We start from the raw sequence: 5,560 nt of genomic DNA on the forward strand, positions 1-5,560 counted from the left end.
AACAGAGAAGACAAAGAGAAGATGAAAGAGGGAAATAAAAGTCAAATGCAGTTAGAGAGTCAGGGGAATTCCCTGCTTTGTTCCTGACTTTCACTTTATGGACAGAAGCAAAAGTTAAATGCAATATAAGTTATATTTTTAAACACATTTGGCATGACAAAATTATGAACCACTTACAAACAAGGCTATAAATAACAACAGAAACCTAAACCAGCCACCACTATTCAGCACATGGGTCTCATTGAATATAATGAAATAAAATTGAAGTTAATTAGGTTAATTTCTTTTTTTTTTTAATTCAGATAATGTTGTCAGGGGATGGGGGACCCAAAATGTTAATTCTGCTAGAATTCCAAAATTCTTACTGCACATCCATTGATTGTGGAAAAAGCTGAACACAAGGCTGGCACGTGGATCACAGGGAACATTTGGAGCTTGCAGGATTCCACAGTTAAGTAGCTGAAGTAGAATGCTACAGTATTCTACAGTAATTGTTACCATTTAAATAATTACTTCAGCTGATTAGTGTAGAATAGGAAATAAAAAGCAGCCAAAGAGATAATTACAGGCATGGTAGAAAAAGTTTCAGAAGCTTCCATGTAGAAATTAAGATGAAGAGCATCACTTTGCATTCCTTTCCTCATTCATGTCAACTACAATGCTGCTGCTAACATTCTCCAAGACTTTAATTTCCAACTCCAAGATATATTCCAAAGTAATTATGTTCCCGGCTCAATCAAATTTGCATTCTAATGCAAAATGTTAGCAGTATTGTCACATGGTATTATGTCAATAGATTATGACATTTAAGTTCTGCAAATTTTCCCTTAACATTACTGAAGCAGCTATTAGGATTTTTGAGAAATCAAATATGGTTTAGGATTTATGTCTTACTCTGGAACATCTGCTATTAGTCTTTGACACAATTCTAAACTAGCTGGATCTCCATTCTGTTCCAAAGCCCTAAATCCATAATTCTGTAACCCACCCAGACTTTCATGAGTTAGTAAGTGAAAAGCAGCCTGGATCACTGGGAATTGTTCTTGTGCCTTATAGAAGCATATTAGTGCTGCTAACAACTAGCACTGGATTTCTCACTTTATCTATAGGAGTAAAATGTATATAAAGATTTTTTTTTAATTCTTTAAAAACTTTATTTTGTGTAAGCTTTTGCAAGATCATTTTTGCTAATAGGAGATAAAAGTTGGCATAAATGACATAAATTATTATTTTTAGTTGTGTTGATATATAAAAGCTATCAGAAAGGCTTTATAGGAATACCACTTTGACACTGATTTGGACTTGACCATGCTGGGGCTGCTGTAGCAGAGAGTCACCATCATACGTCCCTGAACATACACAGAATGGAAGAGAAGGGGAGAAAGGTCATATCTCACAGGGGTAAGATTTAAGGGTCTGGGTGAACAGTTGTTATCAAAAAAACAGGCAAGAAGTGACTGACACAATAGTCCTCAGCAGCAAAGTGGAAATAAGAGGAAACAAGTAGAAGCTTTTTTTCTTTCTTTCTTTTTTTTTTTTTTTTTTTACAGAATGTAAATATCTTCCTTGGGATAATGCATATGGAAAATAGTTAAAAGGCAAAGAACAGCTACACAACCATTCCCTGTGGTAAAGAAATGTAAAGAAAGTTCATAATATTCCACAATATCATTATAAGTGCCTGAGTATTCTCTTTTGTAAGACAACTAATTTACCTGCAGGAAAGATATGTGTATCTTCTGGTATGAAATGACTTTCAACAGCCCTGCATAGTGTCTTTCTCACTTTATCATAAATTAGATACAGGTACTTAACTAGTCTTTATGAAACTAAAATATCACAACATTGCTGCTACACAGGCAATGATCCACAAGTGAAAAAGTTGTATTTTGTCATGATATGAATTCCCATTTTAAATTATTTATTTCTTCAATTAAAGCCTTTCCAGAAATTTTAAGGTATTTTTTATACCAGGTCTTATTCTCCATTCATAAGAAAAGGAATACATAGGTTATATTTCTAACAGGTATTTTTTTTAGAAAACAACATTGAGAGGCATATTCCTAGTCTTAAAGGATCCTTAGCCAAATCTCAGCTGTTTTAACCAGGCAACTTGATACAGGTCAGCTGTATTTGTCCACCATCAACATCAGCTAAAGAAGCATTATTCTAATTCAAGAACAGAAATGCTGATGTTACAATATGGTCCATAAAACACACTAAAACACGGTACGATATAACTCTGGCATTTACATTAGAGGAGCCACAATAGTCCCCATACTGGAATTGAAGCCCTGCTGGAGCAAGGGCAATGCACATCTAATTAAAATAACATTTATTCTTGAAAAGACATCAATCTAAGTGAAACATGAGAAGAGCAGATGAACACAATAAGGAAGCAAATGATAACAATGAAAGATAAGAGAAGCAGCATGATAAACTTAGGTCACAGCACACAGCCTGCTGAAGTACCATGAGCTCATCAAGAGTTAGGCAGGCTTTGGTTAAGGACCACCAAGTTTTATGGCATTATTTTAACCACTCGAGGGCTCTTGTATTTTTTCCACAAATATCTTGGTAAAGAATCAACATGGTAAATGTTCCTCTTAATAGGGAGTCCCTAGTTGCTACATAACCAGCATGCCTGTGCAATTTCATGCAAATCAAATTCAATTTACAGTGCTTTTACTTCATCTGCAATTAAAAGTTGAAAAAAAGGAAAGAAAAAAAATCCTCTCAAGTAGAGGCTATCTATTTCTTCATAAATAGGACACCTTTTCAGAGGCTGTCTTTTGTATGCAGTGGTAGAGATGAGATCTGTACAAAACACAAAAGGAATAAAGTACCAGTGCTCGGTATTGTGAGGGCATTGCCCAGATTCCCTGTCAAGTCTCAGTTCTGTACAGGCAATAATAACCATTACTGGGCTTTTTGGGTTTCAGTCACTGCTGTGACTCTCAATACAATGAATACAACACAAAAAAAAAACATTTTAAAACTGCTGATAAAACCCCTTTCTTTTTCCACCTTTGAAAAAGTGTTGGGAGAGTTTCTGACAAAAGAAGGAAGTAATTTCAATGAACGGGATAATGGGAAGTATATTGAATGAGAAAGAGGATGGAGGGCAGGAAATGCAACAATAAAGTTTAATTAAATTAAAGAACAAGCTCCAGCAGTGAAGTGTATGCTGGATTTTTTTTTTTTTTTTTTTTTTTTTTTGTCTAAGAACAGACAGAAAAAGTTTAACATAGGTTATTGAAGATAAAAAATACAACTATTGCATATAATATAGAATATACTGATCTTTGATTCAAAAGATAATGTTCCACTGAGTATCTCCTTTTTTTTTTTTTTTAATAATTTACTTTCTGTAACATAGTTGAGGAAACCAAAAGGAATGTGATACATGGAGGATCTAAACCAGCATCCTCACAGAGATACTTATTTCAGGTCATGGAAGCCAATCAATGTCAGAAAGAATAAGGAGGTACCATTATGAGTACCATAACTTAAAACAGGTGTTTGAAATGATAGATCCTGCTGAAATCAAAAGCCACTTCAAACTATATCCTGCTTTTTCAACCAGAGACCTTATTAATCTGGTAACATTTCAGTTCCTCCAGATCTAAGGGCAGGTGGGGAGGAAGGAGTTAAATACCCAGCATAAGTGAATGAAATCACTAGTCACCTTACAGTAGAAATTCAAGTATACTAAAAAAATGATTACAAATTTTAGGATCAAGGCCCCTACAGCTTTCACCCAAAAATGTTTCTTTGCAAGCCTCCTTCTTAAAGTTTAAGACCAACACCCACATTGCTGTAATGGTGGCACAACAGGATTTTGTCCTTAAATTCCACTATCATGCACTGCTTTAGAGGGAAGATAGAGCTACAGATCCCTATGAAACTCATCAAGTTTCATACACATTCCCCTTTTCAGTTGTGTGATTTTCCCCACATGGTGTGAAAGAAAAGTTCTTAAACTCCTTGTGATTCTGCGATGACAGCATGACTTGTATTAGCCACGATAAAACCAACACATAAAGCAACTGTGAGCAGAATCACACAGAAGAGATGGAATAGGAGCTGGTAGGATGCTCTCTGGGCCCTGGACCTGCCACCATAAAATGAGAAAAACCTAAACAAAGTAAAGCACTCATGAGTTCTCAGACCCCAGGACTCCTGGGACTGAGACCCCCACCAAGCACTGCCCAGCAGAGGAACAGGTACAAGTCAGGCTCAGTACCCAGGACTAAAGGGCACAGAAACAAACAGTAACCTCTACCAGCCTTGCCTGTCTCCCCACGGGATTTACAGCAGGAGAGCTGCATTGTCAGTTGCCTGGCAATAGCTAAAAGCTCAGAAAGAACCTGATCTGCAATTGGATTTTGAAACTGACTGAAGCAAATTTTTTTCTCATATATTTTAACACTCATCTTTAAATCAGTTGACACACCAAGACTATCAGCTATAAAAGGGGATGGTTTTAAGATCTGAGCATGGTTCTGGCTTCCTTTTCTTGACATTGCCCAGATTTGATTACCTTCATTTCAGTAGCAGCTAACAATACAGCCAGCATTCTGGCATGAGCACCTAATGTACTTAACTGCTGGTCAAAAAAAACCCTAACATTATAATTGAGTTCCTCTCAACAGAGAATATCACAGACTATGTTCACAATGACCTGAAAGAGAAAATTAGTATTTTGTAGGAACAATGATTAATTCATAAATATATATGTGATTTACTGTCACTGTTTCCAGTGCAACCAAAGCAGTGCTACTGAAAGAAAGATTCCCATACTACGGTTAGAAAAGGTAAAAAAAAAAAACCCCATAACAGCTGTTAAGAGATTATTCCATATAGTAGATCAATCCTCTTTCACACATGGTTTTTTTACAACTTCTTCATTACTTTTCTTCATGGCAGAAGTATAACATTAACATTAAAACCCTGCAGAGCTATGGACTGCCTTTAGGAGCATATTGCCTGCACTCATTGTTTACAAATAGTAAAAATTTTGGGGGTATTTTCCAGTGTAGTTTACATTTGGGATAATTTTTTATATATTCACAAACATATATACATATATCTGTGTGAGCTATATATCTATAATTTCAAGAATACTTTGGCAGACAATTTCATAACAATGGTAAATAGCACTTAAACTGAAAATAGCTTTTATCTTTAATTGTCAAACCATGAAGTAGTCTTAGGCTAAGTATTTTTCCTTGAAAAGAATAATGTAAAGTGCCAGAATAATAGAAGCATAACATGTTGCAAAGGACATAAAAATTACCCTATAGAATTTAAAGCATCTTGAACACTATAGAATCTAGGAGCCATAAAGGAATATGGGGACAACACTGTACAAGAAGTTTACAAAACATCCTGTCACCAACCAGATGTCACTGCTGAATTTAAAAAAGTGTCCTTTCTGTACCTTATCATCAGGTTTCTAAAAAAGGTATACTTAGTCATATTTGCAACTCTTCTGAGAAAAAAATAAACCCAAGAATATATGTATTTTTAAGCTTGAGGTACCAAGTTTTTGTCATTG

Source organism: Onychostruthus taczanowskii, unplaced genomic scaffold (assembly GCF_017590055.1).
Source record: "Onychostruthus taczanowskii isolate IOZ18803 unplaced genomic scaffold, ASM1759005v1 scaffold18, whole genome shotgun sequence".
Taxonomy (NCBI): Eukaryota; Metazoa; Chordata; class Aves; order Passeriformes; family Passeridae; genus Onychostruthus; species Onychostruthus taczanowskii.